This window comes from Chanodichthys erythropterus, chromosome 2 (genome assembly GCF_024489055.1).
Source record: "Chanodichthys erythropterus isolate Z2021 chromosome 2, ASM2448905v1, whole genome shotgun sequence".
Classification (NCBI taxonomy): Eukaryota; Metazoa; Chordata; class Actinopteri; order Cypriniformes; family Xenocyprididae; genus Chanodichthys; species Chanodichthys erythropterus.
In genome coordinates, this window is record NC_090222.1 from 38,217,676 (window position 1) to 38,234,118 (window position 16,443).

The following is a 16,443-nucleotide window of genomic DNA, read 5'->3' on the forward strand; positions in this document are numbered from 1 at the left end:
TAATCAACGTATCTACCCAATCGGCATGAGTTCAGGCCTGTATATAATCACAGTCAAACTCACCCAAGGATCCTCGACAGTTTCCAGAATCCCTCCACCACCCCGTCTCCTCACACTCTCTGGATTACTTCATATAATCTAAAAGGAGGGGGGGGGGGTACTCTGTGTTCGGGCCGATTACCGAGCTCGGAGCCCTCTCCCCGGACAGCACGCCAAATACGTTTACCAATTAATTTACCTGACTTATTTGTAAGTGTGAACTCGTGAAGTAGGCCTTCTCAGCAATTTGGGCAGTAGTCCTACATGGCTTTGAAGGAACAGACGGGGTGGATTTCCATCCATGGGATGGACACCAGTGAGCTGCAATGGCCTCCTTGACAGGAGGCAAGCGGGTGTAACCCCACTTGTCTGCCACATTGACCACAGAGAGGACATGGGTTGCCTAGGCATGGGCTCGGGCTGAATGAGGGAAGCTCCATGAGGGGATGCCAGTGCAAGATCCTCATGGACTTCAGAGAAGAACAGTGCTGGTCTCTGAGGGGTGTCCGACTGATGGCCCACGTACCGATAAGAAACATCCATCCATTTTCACTAAGGCTGCTCCGTGGCTGACCACTCCAGGTCCAGATTGCGGATATTCAGCAATTCCTCATCCATGGGGTTCCTGAAATGGCGCCCGTCATTGGAGCTTCTGACCAAGTACCTGGGTTAGGGGAGTTAATTGACATGGCATCATCCTCTCCAGAATTGAAGGAGACTAGGTCCCACACTTCAGGAGAAGGGTGAAGGCTGTCTTCAGTATAGGAGACCAGGGGCTCTGGGGGACAATAAGCACACAGGTGCTGGGCAGGTGTCAGCTCATCAAGGGAGCCTCCCGACTGAGCTTGTTGCGGCCTCCCCGCCCACGACTTGACGGTGGTGGAAAGGGGAGGTGCAACAGCAGGTGGGTCGCTATTAAGGACAACGGAAAGCCTCGTATGGAGAGTCTTAATTGCCAGATCCTCACTGACATGACAATCACAATCTCCTAAAGCCACTTCAGCATAGGAGAAGCCCAAGCACAGCACGCACGCATCATGCATGATGATGATTTAATGATTTAATCAGTGAATGATTTAATCAGGCTCCAGCATTTTCAGAGAAAGGGAATTCCCGCATAGAGATTGATTTTTAAAGGGAACCACATTCATCAGGCAGAGCTGAAGCACAACCAAAACAATGTTCTTCCATAAAATACATATAGTTATAGTAATAAAATACATATAATATAGTGTTTTTTAACCGCTACAGGGCCAAAAGTTATATTTAACAAGTCTAAAGATCGTACAGTTTTGCTTAAATACTTGTTTAAAATAGGCTTTTGTGCATTGCATCTTTCAGTGCATTGAGTTCATACCCTGAGAGTTTACTAAATAAGATAGTGACCGTAAACATCACATCTATTTATTGCTGCTACTGTATTATTTTGAGCTCCGCTGTCAAATTTAAACACGAGTCTGTGTCTTTTCTGTGCTACTTCCACTTCAGCAAAAGCTGTGTGCTCTTTGTGACAGATTCTATAAAGAGCTCATCTGTCTTTCCTGTGGCAGAGGCGTCTGAAACAACACATTTTCCTGTTGTGTGTTACAGGGGGAATCCACTTATGTGGGACACTTTATGCCTCTGGAAAGTATGTTCCAGAGGCATAAAGATCTCCACTGCATAATGCAGATATTACACTTAAATGCTTTCTCAAATACACAGACCTTGAATTCAATCAAATTATATTTTGTGTTCTACAAAAGTAAGAAAGTCATATGGGTTTGGAAGGACATGAGGGTGAGTAATTGATGACAGAATTTATATTTTTGCATGAACTATGCCTTTAAGAGAAAAATTGCTTGGTTTTAACCTTCTGGCATATATCGAAAGTGGCCACAAGATGGTGCCATATATAAGGTATTGTGAATAAAATGGTTCAAAAAAACCTTAAATTTACCACACAATATTAGATGAAGCTAACACTTTGCATTCAGACCATTATAGAGTTTTGGGTTAGATATGTATAGCTATGTATCTTTTTCAGCAGAGTTAGTATTGTGTCCTCTAACAGCTCAGCATGAGTTCAATGACATTCTGTCTACTCATCACTAGACAAAGGTTTTGTTTTGAAAAAGTAAACAAAGAACTAGTTAGGAACATTTTTTGAAGTTGCTAAGAGAGTGGTGCTTTCCCATTCTGCCACTTGGCTGGTTGATAGTGCATCGCTTGGCAACTGTTAAAAGGTTAGTTCACCCAAAAATGAAAATTATGTCATTAATTACTCACTTTCATGATGTTCCAACCCATACGACTTTATTTTAATCTTCGGAATGCAAATGAAGATCTTTTTGATGTAATCTGAGCACTTTCTGTCCCTCCATAGACAGCCTATGCAACTTTGACGCTTCGAAAAGTTCATAAAGAGATCATGAAACTAATCCATACAGTACTTTTGGAGCGATTTAGTCCAAATTTTCTGAAGAGACACAATTGATGATGAACAGGTACAGTTATATGATGAACAGATTGGATTTTATGTTCAACATTCAACAACTCACACATCAGTTGTGGTAAACGGAAGCTCAAGCATATTTTCTTGACTCTTGCAAGAACCAATGAGTTTCATTTTTGTCACGCAGCACATTTGAGCTTCTGCAAGGTGTTTGACCTGCGTTGAGTTGGCCCCCCACCCAACGCTAAACGTCTGCAAAATAGTCTCAATCGTTTGTGCTGGTTTGTGCCGTAAAAAAATTTGTTTGTGCTGCTTTGGTTTTTTAGATATTAAAAGAATATTTATAGGACACCCAGCCCCCCACATGTTCCAAATTCACTGAAAATAGTCTCAAACGTTTGTGCTCCGTTTGTGCTGGTTTGTGCCGGTAAAAGTTTCAATTTTAAAATATCAGACTTTGAATTATAGGCGATGACGTCACTCAGCCCCCCCCCCCCCCACATGCTCCAAATTCACCCAAAATAGTCTTGTTTGTTTGTGCTCCGTTTGTGCTGGTGAAATTTCTGTTTGTGCTGCTTCAGTTTTTAAAATATTAAAATAACTTTTATAGGTCATTCTCAGGTCACTCAGCCCCCCACATGCTCCAAATTCACCCAAAATAGTCTCAATCATTTGTTCTTCGTTTGTGCCATTAAACGTTTTGTTTGTGCTGCTTTCGTTTTTAAAATATTAGACTTTGAATTATAGGCGATGACGTCACTCAGCCCCCCACATGCTCCAAGTTCGCCCAAAATAGAGAATACGAACCGACGTCAAGCCGTGTTGCATGCCGGGGCGGCACCGCCATTTTGACAGGATCGCCCCTTACTACTTGCACTGAAATGAATACAGATACTTGCTTACCTTTTGTTTTGTTTCTGCCATTAAGTGGAACATTCACATTTTTCAGGGTATCGTTTGCAGGGAACAGAAGCTATTTTATGATAATTTCATTTATTTTTTCATTGAAGTTTTGTAGAATTTTGTTTACAATGTTCATCTGTTTACCATGTCGCTCACTGGACGCTCGCTCGCTGCTTCAGCCATCATATGAATATCCAAATAAAAGTGTGTTCAACAAGCTGAGAAAAATCGATTCATTTATTTGTTGGAAACGTTTAAATGATGCTTAAACAAGCATATTGAGTAGGCCTACAACTGTTGTCAATGTAAATATTCCTTTCCACGATCCCAGAGAATCAGAGATTATGGGTCAGTCAGCGTACAGACGGACACGAACACACTGTATTTTTATATTTATTTCAAAAGATGACAAACAAAATCAAAACCCTAGGAGCTTGTCAACAGTTTAGTAGTGAGTCCTTGCAAGGGCACCTTTTAAAAACGCTGGCTTAGTGTAATTATGATGACATTATATTAAAAGATCTGCAGACGAGTGTTACGTGTGCTGGCGTATAGATGAGGCTGAATACGGAAATCCACAATTATGGGTCTTTAATATACACGTAGGAGAGAACATACATTAAACACACCTAAGATTAACATATAAGAACAGACAAGGAGTGAAGGGGTGCAGACAATCAGGAACAGGTGCAGGCAATCCGTGATGAGGAGGAGAAGACGAGGGAAGTGAGTGCAGGTGTGGAGAACAGGAGGATCATGGGAATTGGAGTTCAGGGAACAAGGGATCCTTGACAGTACCTCCCCCTCCTGGTAGGCGCGTCCTCGCGCCGTAGATGTGACACCGGGGAGGGGGGGTGGGCGCCCTGGAGACCTCATGCCGGTGCAGGGAGAGGCATGGGTAGGAGTAGAGGTCTCCAGGGCAGGTCCATGAGCCATGGCGGGTCAGGAGCAGTTCATCATGCCGGTGCAGGGAGAGGCATGGGTAGGAGTGGAGGTCTGTGCTGGTGAAATTTTAGTTTGTGCTGCTTCAGTTTTTATAATATTAAAATAATTTACAATTCATTCTGAGGTCTCTCAGCCCCCCACATGCTCCAAATTCACCACAAACAGTCGCAATCGTTTGTGCCGATAAAAATTTGTGCTGCCAATAATTTGTGCTGCCTCGCTTTATAAATATTAGACATTGATTGCATTGAAATGAATGACACTGAACGGCTGTAAATGCAAATCGCATAAGAGCATATTATAGTGACTATTAGGCTATATACCAAAGCATACACATTTAACAGAAATAGTAGGAGCAATGTGATTTCAAATTAAGTCTGTTTGCTTTCCTCCTTTTCAGTGACAATCGTGTGTCAGAAACGGAAAGTTGTTGCATCAAAAAAGCTGCATCAGTCCGTGTAATTCCTTCAATTAATTAGCCTACGTCAAGAAAAAACGACTTATTTAATTGTCTAACTAAACCAAATCGAAAAAACAAATAAAGGCATTCGTTTAATTTGATTTTACTTGAAATTAAACAAAGAAAAAAAGAATTAAGCCTATCCACCTGTTTCCGCGGGGCGCTACTGTAAAAAAGAACGTGGGTACAACTTCCAGTGAGGCGGAGCTTGTTGACCTTTGAACCGGAAGACACTCCCACTTTTGATGCAAGGCCTCATGGGGTGTAGGAAACTTGTGGATATATATTTTTTTGTATTTTTGGTTTATGGGTTAAACAAATTAGTTTATGCTTTAAAATTCGTTTCAAATGTGTGGGTGGCCCCTAACCTGGAACCGGACCCCAATTAAACATCCAATATTGTTATTTCATTATTTCTTTACAAAACCAAAATGAAAAAAACAGAAAAAAAAAAAAACAAATATAGAATTATCATCAATTAATTATGTAATCATGATCAATTATCCTTCAGGAAACACAATATTATATAAACCTTTCTACTTATTTGTATTTATTATTTATAAAGCACATTTCAATACAACCAAAGTTGTCCAAAGTGCTGTACATTAAAATGGAGAAAATACAAGGCACAATTAATATAAAGCATACAAAACATAAAACGCATACACATCAATCACTCATCAGAGAGCATCTTGTCCGCGGAGGCGCCTGCGCAATCCTATCCATTGTTTTCTGATATTTTAGGTTTTTCCAATGAAACACAAATTATGTTATTATTTATAAAAAAAAAAAAATTAAAAAAAAAACTCTTAAAGCTCATTTTTTAATCTCATAGGCCTAATTCTTTTTTGTCTTTGTTTACTTTCAAGTAAAATCAAATTAAACGAATGCCTATATTTGTTTTTTTCGATTTTGTTTAGTTAGACAATTAAATAAGTCGTTTTTTATTGACGTAGGCTAATTAATTGAAGGAATTACACGGACTGATGCAGCTTTTATGATGCAACAACTTTCCGTTTCTGACACGCGCTTGTCACTGAAAAGGAGGAAAGCAAACAGACTTAATTTGTAATAACATTGCTCCTATTTCTGTTAAATGTCTATGCTTTCGTATATAGCATAATAGTCACTATAATATGCTCTTTTGCGATTTGCATTTGCAGCCGTTCAGTGTCATTCATTTTTATGTAATCAATGTCTAATATTTATAAAGCGAGGCAGCACAAATGAAACTTTTATCGGCACAAACGATTGCGACTGTTTGTGGTGAATTTGGAGCATGTGGGGGGCTGATTGACCTGAGATTTTATAAATATTATTTTAATAGACATATCTAAAAAAAACGATGCAGCACAAACTAAACTTTTACCAGCACAAATGAAGCACAAACGTTTGAGACTATTTTGGGCAAATTTGGAGCATGTGAGGGGCTGGGTGACCTGAATGACCTATAAAAGTTATTTTAATATTTTAAAAACCGAGGCAGCACAAACAAAACTTTTACCGGCACAAACCAGCATAAACGAAGCACAAACGATTGAGACCATTTCACGAGTTCACACTTACAAATAATCAGATAGAAAAATGTATGCGTAGTATGCGTATTTGGCGTGCTGTCCAAGGAGAGGGCTCCGAGCTCAGTATTTTGGCCCGAACCCAGATTACTCCCCCCATTCTGGTTAGTATTCTGGAAAGTAACCAGTGCAGGTGTGAGGAGACGGGGTGGTGGAGGGATGCTGTCAAACTGTCGAGGAATATGGGTGAGTCGACCGTGTCTTATATATGCTTTCAGTCGTGCTGATTGGGTAGATATGTTGGTTACTGATTGCTGACAGCTGGCCGAGATGACGTGATGATTAGTCAGATTATTTGAACGTTGCTCCTCCCGAATTTTGTTAACAAAACATCATTTTGCAGACGTTTTGCGTTGGGTCGGGGGGCCAACTTCATGCAGGTAGATGTTTGTTCTTGTCAAGTCAAGTCAAGTCAAATTTATTTATATAGCGCTTTTACAATTGGTAATTGTTTCAAAGCAGCTTTACATATTAGAAGCACAGAAAAAAAGGGAAGTGGTTAAAACTGTACAAACAAGCGTGGTAATATGTAACATATACAAGATGGTGCTACATTAAGCCAATGTCGGCTGACTTCCAGGGGTGGAAAAAACCCCCTAGGAGAAAAACCCAGCGTGCTAGCACTGGGAAAAAACTCCTAGGAGGGAAAAAACCCCTTGGAAGATATATATATGTAAATGTATATGGAGATCAAAATCTGAATTGTACATTTTTATTATAGAGATTAAAAATCGATTATATATAAATATATGTAAGCGGATACGGGGATCCTGGGCTACGTTGTAGTCAGGTCCAGACGCAGGTTCTCCATCTGACCTGGATACGGCCTGGATCCAGCACCCGGCAAACCTCAGGATAAGCAGAGAGACAGATATTAGCGTAGATGCCATTCTTATTCTGATGTACAGGTATATCTAGTGTTATAGGAAATGTTCTCGGTTCCGGCCGACCTAATTATTGCAGCGTAACAATCCTTTAACGGATTTGAAAAATGTTAATGTATTGATAATGTGTTATGTGTATGCAAGAGCAAAGAGATGTGTTTTTAGTCTAGATTTAAACTGACAGAGTGTGTCTGCTTCCCGAACAATGCTAGGAAGATTGTTCCAGAGTTTAGGTGCTAAATAGGAAAATGATCTGCCGCCTTCAGTTGATTTTGATATTCTGGGTATTATCAACTGGCCTAAATTCTGAGATCGCAATAAACGTGAAGGACTATAATGCATTAAGAGCTCACTTAGGTACTGGGGAGCTAAACCATTTAGAGCTTTATAAGTAAGTAGCAAGATTTTAAAATCTATACGATGTTTAATAGGGAGCCAATGTAATGTTGACAGAACTGGGCTAATATGGTCATACTTTCTGGTTCTAGTAAGAACTCTAGCTGCCGCATTTTGAACCAACTGTAGTTTGTTTAAAAGCCGAGCAGAACAACCACCCAGTAGAGCGTTACAATAATCTAGTCTTGAGGTCATGAATGCATGAACCAACTGTTCCGCATTTGTCATTGAGAGCATATGTCGTAATTTAGATATATTTTTTAGATGGAAGAAGGCGGTTTTACAGATACTAGAAACATGACTTTCAAATGAAAGATTGGTATCAAAGAGCACACCCAGGTTCCTAACTGAGGACGAAGGTTTAATGTGAGTAATTCAGGTTTGGTTGAGCTTCTGTTTATGTTATCTGATCAATGTTCATATCTATATGTGAATATAGCCTAACCTAACCCTCTTCTACCACAGGACTCAGTGTGAACACCCGTTCAGTGCAGCTCAAGGTGTTCGGTATGATGCTATGACCACAATGCTGAATGAAAAGAATAGAATACATTGTTTACTCACCCTGTTATGGAAGCTTATTAACTGCAATTTTTTATCTTACAATTCAGACTTTTTCTCAGAATTATGAGTTTATATCTCGCAATTCAGAGAAGAAAAGTCAGAATTGAGAGACAAACTCAGAATTCCTAAAAAAGGTCAGAATTACGAGACGTAAACATTCTAAGAGAAAAACTATATAAATATGAAACTATAAAACTATATATAGATATAAACTTGCAATTATTAGGAAAAAAAGTTAGATTTGTGATATGTAATTTTGCAATTGTCACGACCACCAGTTGGAGTGCCCTGTCTAGCCACTGGAGGGCACTCCACCCCGGACCTTGTTTCACTGTTACAGACTACATTTCCCATAACTCACTCCTGGACTCATTATCCCTGTCATTACACTCAGCTGTTTTGAGTTCTGTAATCAGTGTCTATTTAGTCTGTGTTTGTTCTGTTCTGGTTATGGTGGTTTAATTTACAGTCACAGAGTTTGTTTGTGTTCCCTGTTTTTGTTCTGGACTGTTTGATGGATCTCTTTGCCTGTTTCTGTGAAACCCTGTGTCATAAACCACCAACATGAACAGATCCAGCAGCATGAGGGATCGGCCAGACACTATTTGCTGTGGAGGTCGGGGCAGTCTCCAGGATCTGGCTAGACTTCGGCAGCGAGGTATGGAGATACGAGCCTTCACTCAGAGGTTCTGGTCACGGGCAGAGATACATCGTCACCCTGATGTGGTCCTCAGAGACACTTTTAATGAGCGTTTAGATGATCCTCTGCCGAGCTGGGAAATGGACCTAGTAAAGATTCTTTCCTTCTGGAATTTCGCCCATTATTTGTACCCTCGCAAGGACAGTGAGGTACAGAGACCTCCAGCACCTGCTTCGGAGCTCGCTTCAGTCAGTGAGTCCACTCCAGAGCCCGCTCCAGCCAGTGAGTTCACTCCAGTGAGTCCACTCCAGCCAAGGAGTCTGATCCAGTCAGTGAGTCCACTCCAGAGCCCGCTCCAGTCAGTGAATCCGCTTCTGTCAGTGAGTCAGTTCCAGCCAGTGAGTCCGTTCCAAAGCCCGCTGTTGGCCCGGAGGCCACTCCAGAGGTTTTAGTGTTAAACGCCTCCCCGGTGAGTCCTGATATTGCCAATAAAGCGGTCTTTGTCTTTTATGTCTTGGCAGTTTTGCGTGCTTGGGGAACGCACGTAAGGTCTGGTGACCACGGTCCAGAGCAGCCTGAGCCCGATGCCATCCCAGAGCAGCCCAAGCTCTCTGATACGGCCACGGAGGTCGTCACCGAGCTGTCCGCTTTCCTTGATGTGGTCATGGAGTACCCTTGGTCCGTCCTGCCGCCGCCCCGGCCGCCAGCCCTGCCGCCGCCGCCATCCAAGCCTTTTGTCTTGTCGCCATTCGAGCCTTCTGCCCTGCCGCCACCGCCCAGGCCGGTTGAACCTTTGAAACCTGCCTGGTCAGTTCCCCCAGTGCCGCCCTGGCAATCAGCCAGGACTCTAGACCTGCCGGCGCCTGCCTGGTCAATTCCCCCAGCGCCGCCCTGGCATTTTTCCTGGACCCTGAATTTCATGGAACCCCCATGGTCTGTTCCTCCGGCTACCCCCTGCTCCTCAGCCGGGGACTCTGGTCTTGGCCCACCATCCCGCCCCCTGGTCCTCCTCTGGTCCACCTCCCTCCTGAGTTTTTGTTTTTTATGGGGTATTGTTGGAGCGTATGGGATCCACTCCGTAGGGAGGGGGTACTGTCACGACCACCAGTTGGAGTGCCCTGTCTAGCCACCGGAGGGTGGACATGCAGCATGTCTAATCGCGTAAGTATAGTATTTATTTGGATGTTTACGTTTGATTCTGAATGAGTTTGATAGTGCTCCGTGGCTAAAGCTAACATCACACACTGTTGGAGAGATTTATAAAGAATGAAGTTGTGTTTGTGAATTATACAGACTGCAAGTGTTTAAAAATGAAAATAGCGACTGCTCTTGTCTCTGTGAATACAGTAAGAAACGATGGTAACTTTAAACACATTTAACAGTACATTAGCAACATGCTAACGAAACATTTAGAAAGACAATTTACAAATATCACTAAAAATATCATGATATCATGGATCATGTCAGTTATTATCGCTCCATCTGCCATTTTTCGCTATTGTCCTTGCTTGCTTACCTAGTCTGATGATTCAGCTGTGCACAGATCCAGACGTTAATACTGGCTGCTCTTGTGTAATGCCTTGAACATGAGCTGGCATATGCAAATATCGGGGACGTACATATTAATGATCCCAACTGTTGCGTCACAGTCAGTGTGTTGTCATGTTGAGATTCGCCTGTTCTTCGGTGGTCTTTTAAACAAATGAGATTTTCATAAGAAGGAGGAAACAATGGTGTTTGAGACTCACTGTATGTCATTTTTATGTACTGAACTCTTGTTATTCAACTATACCAAGGTAAATTCAATTTTCATTTCTATGGCACCTTTAATGAGTAATGGGTGTGTTTTGGGTATAACAGCTTTGGGCAATCTGAGTCTCATCTCCTGTTCCCTTTTAAAAGCCAGTTGCGCTCACAGCATGGCAGATTCACTATTTACACAGCGGAATTTGCAAGTGGAAAAACTGAACACTTCTCTAGCGAGGAAACGGATCTGCTTCGCACGAGAATACCATCTACGGGCCAAGCCAGATTCCACCAAAGCATTTTTATCTTTATGCACACAATTATAATCTTTTACATTGAAATCCTTTTATTTTTAATATTTGGCATGTTTGTGTGCTGCTGCACACAAGCCCTGTATGTGTAATAAGCAGAGTGTACGTGTGCCAATACTGTCCTCTGACACCCGCATTACTATCAGCGCTGGATGTTTGATCATCAGGTCAGCCAGGAGAGATGATGCAGGGGAGTATACATGCACCGTCAACAACGCCGTCAGTGCCCAAACAGCCAAGGCCACCCTGAGTGTGTACTGTCATTAACAATTAATGTTGCGTCACTGTTGCACAAACTTGCAGAAACTATGCACATTTTGGTGAATTTCTCTATTCTGAATTTCACAGTTACTGTGTCACTGTATATGTTTTTTGTATATATCACAGTTTTCATCTGGAAATGCAACTCCATAATTTTACATATGGTACATAATCGTGGTATTTACTGTTTTTGGATAATCTAGCATTCTAGTATTGTAGTAATGTAGTAACAATTTTTGATATATCCCCAGATTTATCCAGTACTTCTGCTGTTTGTCTACTGTTCTATTTAAAGAAATAATATATTAAAATAATTTAATACAAATGAAAAAAATCCATTATTACAGTATAACAGATTCCTACTCTACTCACACACACAAGTCACCCGGTCACTGTTTATTTCTACTTGTGGGCAGACAAAAACAGGTACTTAGTTTCTTATTAACAGCTGTGTTTCTTTGTTTAGATCACAGCGTCAGCAATTTAGATGAACAGTCGACAAAGCCAATTTTTGGGCATGATTTTTGTTGTGGGAGTGATTTATTTATTTATTTATTTATTTTCAACCACCGGAAGTGGTATCGGCAGGTTTTTACACCTCTCTGCTGGTGTCTACACCTCTCTGCTAGTGTTTTCACACCTCTTGCATGTGAGTATTCTTACACCTCTCTGCTGGTGTTTTCACATGTGTGAGAACCCCTGTATGGTAAACAATAAGGCCCCCTTACCAAGGTGCTCCTTACTTCTCATGGTTGTTTCCACACCACCGTACTCCTACTAATCTACACTATGCAAGCGCATCTTTTGAATTCCAGAACTCCTTATCCTATAATTTATCATTATTTTTTCTAGATTCGATTTGGGGAAGACCTTGCTCCGATAAAGTAACAGGTTTGACTCAACAGGCCACACAGATATTTTCTAAATTAATAAGCAAAAATTGCTCTTACCACATAGGAGTGCCTTTGTTTGCATGATCTGCCAAGCCCCACCAGCCATGGGTTTTGACGAAATCAGGCCTCAGACTGCTCTTGGCTGTCATTCGGCAATTTTATGTTGTGGAGAAAAGTAATCTCTTTCTTGCAAATGAAGCTTAAGAGGCAGAGTTCCAGAAGTCAAAATAAGACTTTAATGAATAAAGCAACAAAGCTGAGATACCTGCAGGACATCTGAATTTGTTTCTGGCCAAGGCACTATTATACATTTTTTATTTCACAATAACCAAGCGACTTAATTCTCTAGTAAGATTCAACCCTCCAGTTTCACACAATTAAATCTTTCTTCTCTAGCCTTTATCTCTAATTGTGGAAACCTGCCAATTGATGGTCAGCCCTTTATCAGAGGCAAGATATAACATTCGCCAAGGACAATCAACACTTTTCCACAGGCACAAAGCCTCCAAGTGACACCTTCTAATAATGGTCTTATTCTTTCATAGCCACTTGTTGTTTACTGGAAAAAAACCCTGACTAAGCAAAACATCTCAGGTTACACATGTAACCATGGTTCCATGAGAAGGGGAATGAGACGCTGCATCCCCTAGAGGGCACTATGTGGAATGCCTCCGGCATGACTGGTGTCTGAAACATGAGTTTAAACATGACAATGAACTTGACATTGGCAGGTGGCAGCCTATGATATCACTACTGTTGGGGCTGTGAGTATAAAAGGACACCTGTGAAATATGTTATCCACTTCTTGTCTGAAGGAGACACGCAGGAATACCATGGCAAAGGGATGCAGCGTCTCGTTTCCCTTCTCAGGGAACCATGGTTACATACATAACCTGAGATGTTCCCTTTTGAATGAGAACTTGCGCTGCATCCCCTAGAGCAGCTTAGAACAACTTGGCCAACTACCTAGCCAAGCTCTAGGAGTGGAGGCCACAACATAATGACTCTCTAAATCGAGAAGATACGTAACTACATCCCACTGTCAGGACATCTTGCAAGGAGGCTCACAGAGCAAATGCTGTCCTAGCAGAGCTCTGAGTAGGGCCTAAACTAAAGGAAGCCTAACAACACTCATCTGTAAAGGCAATAGGCAAGAGGGCTCAAAGAAATCCTAACAACTCGGCAGTACTGCCTGGTCGAGCTCTAGTGGCGGAGGGCTCAATTTAGTGACTCTCAAATAAGAGAAGGCCTAACACCCTACACTCAGGACCGCTTCCAAGGAGACTCACAAAGAGCCTACACTTGGAATGTTATCCCAGTGGAGCTCTTGGAAGGCAGAGGTCTCAGCCTAATGATGCTCCCTTTCACAAACAGTGACCAAGGAGCATAACAACTCAACACTATTGCCTGATCATGCTCTTAGGATGAAGGCCTCAGTATGACGACTCTCTGAAGTGAGAGGAGGCCTGTGACGAGCAGGGCGGGCGAGAGCCGTGAGGGAACGGCGCGAAGCCGGTGATGCGAGTGATAATGAGCGTCACCTGCGAGGCGTGCCGGCCTCGAGTCTCTCACGGAGGAGCTCTGGAGGCATAAAAGGAGGAGCGACTACAGTGAAGGATGAGAGAGGACCAGGCCTGGACTTTATTTTATGGTTTATTATTGTAACGAGGTTAGTAGATATGGGAAGAAGGAGGCGGACGTTGAACCAAACTTTAATATAAAATAAACAAAGAACAAAACGAAAGTAATGCCGGCAGACCCTCGCGGACGTCTGCCGGCCACACAAACATAATAAAACATAACATAAAGTCCAGGCCTGGTCCTCTCTCGTCCTTCACTGTAGTCACTCCTCCTTTTATGCCTCCGGAGCTCCTCCGTGAGATACTTGACGCTGGCACGCCTCGCAGGTGACGCTCATTATCACTCGCGTCAACGGCCTCACGCCGTTCCCTCACGTCTCTCGCCCGCCCTGCTCGTCACAAGGCCTAACTACATCTGTCATCCAGGATGGCCACCAAGGAGGCTCACACAGAGCCTAACTATTTGATATTGCTATCAAGGAGCAGAGGCCTTTCATAGTGACTCTCTATAGCGAGAGGAGGCCTAAAAATGCTCCAGTTTAAGTTCAGTAGCCAAGGAGGCTCACAGAGAGCCTAGCAGCTTAGCTCCTGGCTGAGCTCATGGGATGGAGGCCTTAGCACTTTGTCCTACAACTGTCAAGGAGGTTACATAATAGGGCCATCAGCTTGACACAATATTGGGCAGAGCTCAGGGGGGCGGAGGCCTCTAACAAAACTACTCAAAACTACAAAACTGAGAGGAGGCCTAGCAACACTCTGGCTAAGTGCAAACCAGGGTCTGAACCACACAGAAAGGGCACAAAGCACTCGGAAATTGCTCGCAAAGTCTGCCATAAGTGATCTCTTCCATCACTAATGCCACCAACCCAGATCTCAATCTGTTTGTGGCGCAGACCATAACTTCCCACATTCCTAAATTGATTTAACAGAATTACAAACAACAGATTGAGCAGTAGCAATATTTGAACCAACAAAAGGAGCCAAAAAAAAGAAAAGGTTCCTGTTTAACTCATCCAAGTTCCACCCACATTCCTCGCACTTGATCCCGCATCACCTCAGTAGCGGCTGCGGAACCCGAACCGCGGAGTGCAGGCAATCAACTCTCATCCCTCAAAAGCGAGTCAAGCCTGGATATAACCAATTACTGCGCATCGCAAAACCACGCATTTAATCCCCTCGAGAGTCAAGTGCACTCCGTTGAATGCATCACTGTGAGTGCCTTCAACTCCTCCGAGAGCCGAACACGCTCATGCAAACACTAACTGCTATCCCTCAGGAGAGAGCAGAAAGGAAATAAAAACTCCTTACCTTTCTCTTGTAATCAGTCTCGTGAATGCATCATACCTAGCTCATCCAGCTCCTTCAAAGAGTCAACAGCATTCCACCCAAATGCGCGTCCCACATCCCTCAAGAATAGGGACGGCCCTACAGCCAAACAAATGGACTTGTGAAGACAAAGACTTTCTTGTCTTCACAAGTCCCTTTTATACTCAAGTTCGCACCAGTAGTGAAGTCGTAGGCTGTCGTCTGCCAATGTCAAGTTCATTGTCGTGTTTAGATTCATGCCTCAGACACCGGTCATGCCAGAGGCATTCCCCATAGCACCCTCTGGGGGATGCAGCGCGAGTTTTCATTCGAAAGGGAACTGCTCAGTGGCCACACGGCGCATCTGACCTTTGTAATAATTATTTCTCATAGCCATGTAGGCCATAAGGCCTTCAAAACACATCTGGCTTTCAAACTATTTCTACAATTGTTTTCTATAGGATAAATAAAACATTTCATCACACCTCATGAAATGACATCACAGGAGGGGCACAGGAGACCTGGCTATTGTGGGTGAGTTAATGGCTCTCTGTGGCACTAGAGTGACGGATACATCTGTCAGTTCATTCTTCAGCCTGCCATTCATTTTCTTGACCAGAGAGGGAGTGATCATCTACAGGACTGACAAACTCATGTATCACCATACTGGAAGGAGTCATAATTTCCATCTGCCTACAATGCATTTCCTTTGCAGGATACTTTCTTCTATTTGCTAGCTCCATTACTGATGTTTCTGTGATGTTTTTTTTTTTTCTTCGCCCTGGCTTCATTTATATCTTCTGTTCTTAGGGGTGCTTGCTAATCTGTCTTCAAATGTAAAATGTAAAAATTATATTCTCACAGGGATTGTTGTTGCACTCATCATTATTATTTTTGTCATTATTGTGCTCCTGCGACAAAGAAATGTTATGTCCCTCCTAAATGCTTCTGTCTGCTCTTTTGCTTTATGACGTTAAATTCTCTGACATGCTTATATGCTTATATTTACAGTTGATTGGAGACTCAGAGATGATGTTGGACTTCAAAAGACAAACCAGAATGAAGGCACCATAGTAAGACAGTGTCACGTTCTCCTATTATGTTCTTTTCCCAGCAAAGACTAAACTTCAGCTGTGAGGACATGAGAACTGTCATCTGAGCTAATATTAATGCATATTAAAATATCCCACTGTCAGCTCAGCTGCAAGCTAATGTAAAATTAACACATGCTATTTGTGATTTATCAGTGTAGTGCATTCTAAATCAGTCAATTATGAGGATGTGAATATGTTAATGCCTTTTCACATGACTTGCATTCAGTGCACGGTTTTGACCTACATGTGAAAGCAATGCAGATAGCATCACAAGCAATTTTATGAGGTACGAAAGAGGCGATGTACACAGTAAACTGAGAAAACACGTATTTGAGCCTGGAAGAGAATCCGTGGTGATTGTTTTGATACAACGTAGAAAGAAAACAATTATTGGGTTCACTAAGTTTTACTGTT